The sequence below is a fragment of the Trematomus bernacchii genome, unplaced genomic scaffold (assembly GCF_902827165.1).
Source record: "Trematomus bernacchii unplaced genomic scaffold, fTreBer1.1, whole genome shotgun sequence".
Classification (NCBI taxonomy): domain Eukaryota; kingdom Metazoa; phylum Chordata; class Actinopteri; order Perciformes; family Nototheniidae; genus Trematomus; species Trematomus bernacchii.
The window spans coordinates 185001-191726 of NW_022987740.1; the positions used below are offsets into that span (position 1 = coordinate 185001).

A 6726-nucleotide genomic window follows, 5' to 3' on the forward strand; every position below is an offset into this window, starting at 1 on the left:
GCTCTCACACACACATGAAACGCTCTCACACACATATGAAACGCTCTCACACACACACATGAAACGCTCTCACACACACATGAACGCTCTCACACACACATATGAAACGCTCTCACACACACACATGAAACGCTCTCACACACACATGAAACGATCTCCACACACACATGAAATGCTCTCACACACATGAAACGCTCTCACACACACACCTGAAACGCTCTACACACAAATTGAACGCTTTCACCAACATGAAACGCTTCTCACCCAACGCTCTCACCACACACATGAAACGCTCTCCCCCCACCACACACAACATGAAACGCTTCTCACACACACATGAAACACTATCACACACACAACATGAAACGCTCTCACCCATCACATGAAACGCTCTCACACACACACATGAAACGCTCTCACACCCACCATGAAACACTGCTCACCAACACTACATGGAAACAGCTATCACACCACCACATGAAACCCATCACACACACACCTGAAACGCTCTCACACACGACATGAAACGCTCTCACCACACACACATGAAACACTCTCACACACACATGCAAACGCTATCACACACCACACATGAAACGCTCTCACACACACATGAAACGCTATCACACACACACATGAAACGCTCTCACACACACATGAAACGTTCAGTTCATCAGGACGAGGTGCTGTTTCTGCTAACTCATCAGGGGGGACAAAACCCTCAGGGTTCTCGTTAAAACTCCTAGACATCACTGTTACTATAGTGACTACAATCACTTCAAAAGGAGTTCTTCATTCAGTTTCTGCTGTTCTCAGAGAGCATTATAAATGCTGCCTCCCCGCTCTGGATCCTCTCAATGTGCAATGTGCATATATAACTCTGTGTATTTGGATCTATACAACACAAATGCATGTGTGTGTATAAAAAACAGAGTGGAAAACTGAAGGTCCTTCTTCTCCTTCTTAAGGCGCGTTCACACCAAGTACTTTTCCCACAGTAGTTCATGAGAACTTTAGTTCATGAGAGCTCTTTTAGTTCTGATGAACTAAAGCAGATCGTGTTCACACCAAAATGAGTTCCTGGGGGTGGATTAGGCAAATGAGCCGCTGACGTCACTTCTTCTTCTTCTGCTTTGGGTTTACTGGCAGGCCGCAAACAACTTCACGGCGAGTACAGTAGGTGGCGGTATGCACCTTAAGTTGCAATTCGCCAAAAAACCGAGAGAAGAAGAAGAAAAAAAACTTCCGCTTCCGCTGTATGCTTCTGTTTACCTTCCGACCTCAGACACGGTATGGAGTTGACGTTTTGGTGGTCGTGTTATACAGCTTCGTAACTGAGTTATTTAAGCCAATAACTCAGCCACAAATACGACCATTCAAATGCAATAGAAATGCTGAGTCGGAGGCGAAGGCGGTTAAGAAGCCTTAACAAAAGGATTGGACGACGAAAGCACACGCTATGGACATGTTTCGCCGTAGGACAGCTGAGGATGATGACCGTTATCACGCCCAAAGAACAGCAATGGTACGTTCATTAAATCACAATAATACTATCTAATGTAGGATTTATGGAGTTATGTAGGGCTAATTTGTGTCTTTGTATGTGTTCCAGATATGCGAATACTACGGAACGCGTCGTGTCCCGCGCTCTCTCTGGGTGAACAATAGAACATCGGCTTGGTGGGAGAAGGTGGTGCCAACGTACACCAATGTGCAGTGGATCAAAGATTTCCGAATGTCCAAGGGCTCTTTTTAACTCCTCTGTATTCGCCTGGAAGCAACGTTGGGGAGACGCAACCTAAAAAAATCGCTGCGGGGCAAGACACGCGCACAGCCCTTATGAGGCATCTGAACAGCCCTTATGAGGCATCTGAACAGCCCTTATGAGGCATCTGAACAGCCCTCATGAGGCATCTGAACAGCCCTCATGAGGCATCTGAACAGCCCTCATGAGGCATCTGAACAGCCCTCATGAGGCATCTGAACAGCCCTCATGAGGCATCTGAACAGCCCTCATGAGGCATCTGAACAGCCCTCATGAGGCATCTGAACAGCCCTTATGAGGCATCTGAACAGCCCTCATGAGGCATCTGAACAGCCCGTATGAGGCATCTGAACAGCCCTCATGAGGCATCTGAACAGCCCTCATGAGGCATCTGACAGCCTCATGAGGCATCTGAACAGCCCTTATGAGGCATCTGAAACAGCCCTTATGAGGCATCTGAACAGCCCTCATGAGGCATCTGAACAGCCTTATGAGGCATGAACAGCCTCATGAGGCATATGAACAGCCTTCATGAGGCATCTGAACAGCCCTTATGAGGCATCTGAAAGCCCTTAGAGGCATCTGAACAGCCCTCATGAGGCATCTGAACAGCCCTCATGAGGCATCTGAACAGCCCTCATGAGGCATCTGAACAGCCCTTATGAGGCATCTGAACAGCCCTTATGAGGCATCTGAACAGCCCTCATGAGGCATCTGAACAGCCCTTATGAGACACGCGCACAGCCCTTATGAGGCATCTGAACAGCCCTCATGAGGCATCTGAACAGCCCTCATGAGGCATCTGAACAGCCCTCATGAGGCATCTGAACAGCCCTCATGAGGCATCTGAACAGCCTCATGAGGCATTGAACAGCAGAAATTGTAAATTGACAATAAAGCTGATCTTTTGTACAGTGCTTTTGGTTCTCCTCTTCTTTATTTACCACAGTCAACAGACACAATTACAATAGTGCAGACACACCTTAGTGCAAAGATTAAATGTCAGTATCAAAAAGTACTCATACTGTATATTGTATATTAATATGAGTATATATTATTGTTACATGTGTGTTAACGACAATGGGATGAGGGTTGAAAAGTCTTTAAAAAGCTTTTGTATACCATCTTTACTGTGATAAATACATACATGTTAAGCATACACACCTGAAGAACTACGTTACACACACACAGGTTAGTCTGTGTACCGCTGCACTGCTGCTGGTTTAAGACAGTCATGATGCTAGTGCCGTGCATGTAGGTTCTCTTTTATTTATCAGCAGCAGATCAATAAGTGTCAGTAGTATCAAAACAATATAATAACAGTGGCAATATATATATATATATATATATATATATATTATATATAATATATATATATGTTTGTTTGTAGCCTTTATTTCCAGTGAATCCCATTGAGATCAACGATCTCTTTTTCAAGGGAGACCTGCAGTACATTAGTTACACATAAAAACAACAGAAAACAAAAAGGACATCACAACATAATCACAGGGGTATACATTAGCAACCTATTGACAGTGACAGGTATCCAATAACATGTCATCCAGCCGTGCTTTAAAATGATGCAAGGGAATCAAAATGCTGAGTTTCAATGTGTGTTGCATGGTGTTCCAAGTTAGAGGAGCAGCGCACATAAAAGCTTTAGTACCTAAAACAGTCCTAGCACTTGGCACATGTAATAAAAACACATCCTGTGATCTCAGGCAATAGCTACTTGCCACTCTCCGTGAGATCAAGGAGCAGATATAAGTCGGTAGTTTACCCAGCATGGCTTTATAGATGAACATGTACCAATGACTGAGCCTCCGTACAGTAAGTGAAGGCAGACCTGCCTTGGCATACAGGGTACAGTGATGAGTAAGTGCTTTACAGTTAGTAACAAATCTCAAATTCGAATTGCTTACTGACAGATTTGGAAACCAATGTGGTTACACTGAACTTATTCTTAACATAAATGGCAACCATTTAAGGATATGTCAGAGGCCAAAATAGATTTATTTAGCCATGTTTCTGATAACACAATGACGTCAGCGTCAGTCGAGCTCGCCCAAATGCGGACAAAATCTAGTTTACCTAACAGACTGCGCACATTCAAGTGGATGAGACCCAACCCAGACCTAGCTTTAAAATCAGCAGGAGTAGTGATCTGACTGCTACTACTGGGCGGACCAGGGTTAGGTTGGACATCTCCTGACAGTAATAACAACAACAAAAAACAGGCATCTTTTCCTCTTAATCGACACACACACATTGTCATCTACTTTAGAATCACCGGAAAAGTCTGCGAGAGTTTGATTAGAGTTTCAAGAAGCAGTCCTGAAGTACCATCATCGCAGGCAAACAAAAAAGACAAACATATTTTGTCGAGCAGATTGTCTGCGACAAGACAACCGGTAACTGTTTGTGTAACACATCCGACCCTTTGCAGGGGATGCCCACTGCGGGTGGCAGAACAGACCTGATAATAACAATAGGTAGGCTCAGCAGCAGACACACCTTAGTGCAAAGTGAAGTGTCAGTATTAATAACAGTGGCATATATATATAATCACAAATACAAATGAACTGTCCCAGGTGTAGGCAATTTGGGGTGAAGTGTCTTGCCCAGGGACACAACGACATCCTGACTGCAGTGGGGTTTGAACCTGTACTCCCCTGATCCAAACACCAACGCACCAGACCACTGCACCACACGCCTCCCAACAAGTCATTGTACAGTTTATCAACAACGACAAGTTTTTCTTTATTTTTGTATTGAAGGCCTGTTGGATTTAATCAGCTCGCTTAGCACTGCCAGAAGCCCAGCCTGAAAGGTATTTTGTTGCTCCACCTGGCGCGCCGCCACCTCCACCTGGCGCGCCGCCACCTCCACCTGGCGCGCCGACACCTCCACCTGGCGCGCCGACACCTCCATCTGGCACCATGAGCAGCTGGTCGTCCGATTCCTGGGCCTTGTGTGAATGCAGCAGCCGTTCGTCGTGCATCTCCTTGGCACGCAGGTCCTCATTCTCCTTGCTGACCATGGCACGGCGGTCCATCGCCATGATGGTGTCAAGGAAGCTGTCATCGCGTGCCCACTTTCCTAAGAGGAGAAATAAGTAGGTTGTCAACAGAGACAACATTGTCCAACATTGGACATGGTGCAGGCAGGGACAGTGTACAAAATGCAGGTGTAAAGTAAAGATAAGATAGGATCAAATATATCAAATAAAAAATAAATATCAAAGTGCCCTTATTTATTGTTTTGTGCTTCATGTATGCTTGAACTTAGTTTTATAGGGATTAGTGGACATCAGTTAGATGCGTAACCTTCTTTCAAGGCCAGAGTAGTTACAGTGTAAGTGGATTGACATCTAACATAACATGGCTGAGTACAATTATAACAATCAATAAAAAAAGGAAAAATAAATAGAATTTCAATTACATTTCTACTTAAATGTGCAAAAATATTAGAACATCAGTCTTTGTGGCATGCAGGTAATCAACTGTTTAAGCTTTTACCATTAACATGTAGAATGAATGTTGCAAATTACTTGAAATTATAGCAATTACAATGTATTGTTAGAGGTAGCATTATGTCCAGCTAGCATGCTAATTGCTAACGTTATATTATCGTTTTATCCCGGAGGGGAAAACTAGTTTCTAATCCTGAGAGAAACACCTCGCCTGAAACACACGATTAGTGCCATGAGTTAGTGAAGCAAATTACAGAACATTGCACACTTATTCACAAGTCAAAATGTGTTCATAGCGGGCATGGCTGAGAATAGCTAGCTAGCTAGATGTTGTTAGCCAGCTTGGACCTATGATAGCAAGTTCTAGCATGGCTAGCTCGATCTACTGAGCAAATAAAGTACATCTAAGACCAGTATTGTGCAGATTAAAACAGTGCAGTGCATGTATTTTATTTTTACCTTCGTAGTCGTCCCGACATGACTTTGCCAGGTCTGCTAACTTTGCTGAGCCACGGAAACTGCATTCAGTAGAAGCTTCTGAATGCGGCGCTTCGCGTCCTCCGAGTAAATCGCCAGAAGCGCCGACACATCCTCATCACTCCACCGCTCCGATGATTTATTTAGTGTTGCTATAATAACTGCTTTCACAAAAGTAATCTCTTCGGGTGCGCTGCCCGAAGCGAGCAAATACAATGGCCGCTTACAAAAAAAGATTCAGAGTCAAACGGGCGTGGTTTGCATTCCACACAGCCAATCAGACGTATGAACTCTTTTCTCCCACGACAGTCCCTGCTCTCTAGCAGGGACTGAAAAGCGGGTCAGATGAACTAATTTGAACTACTTTAGTTCCTGGGGCTTTTTGGTGTGAACGCAAATATATCGTAGTTCTGATGAACTATTGTGGGAAAAGTACTCCGGTGTGAACGCGCCTTTAGTCTGCAGCAGCGTCTCTAAATAATCACTGTCCGAACATGTGGCTAACGTGAAGCTAGCTGTCATCTGTGGCTAACGTGAAGCTAGCTGTCATCTGTGGCTAACGTGAAGCTAGCTGTCATCTGTGGCTAACGTGAAGCTAGCTGTCATCTGTGGCTAACGTGAAGCTAGCTGTCATCTGTGGCTAACGTGAAGCTAGCTGTCATCTGTGGCTAACGTGAAGCTAGCTGTCATCTGTGGCTAACGTGAAGCTAGCTGTCATCTGTGGCTAACGTGAAGCTAGCTGTCATCTGTGGCTAACGTGAAGCTAGCTGTCATCTGTGGCTAACGTGAAGCTAGCTGTCATCTGTGTCTAACGTGAAGCTAGCTGTCATCTGTGGCTAACGTGAAGCTAGCTGTCAGTTCCATTAAAGGTTGGTCCTGCAGATTTGCCTCTGAGCTGTAAACACGGAGAGGTACATACATATACATATAGTAAATATCACACTGACCTCCTCCCCGTTCTCTCCTCTCACCACCTGAAGAGCCTTCATCACCTGAGTGGAAGCTATCGCTG

At 44.7% G+C, this 6726-nt stretch overlaps 1 pseudogene; it reads right to left on the reverse strand.

The window, feature by feature from the left end:
• The window catches only part of LOC117496339, a 23416-nt pseudogene that overhangs the window by 4206 nt on the left and 12484 nt on the right, over positions 1-6726 (reverse strand).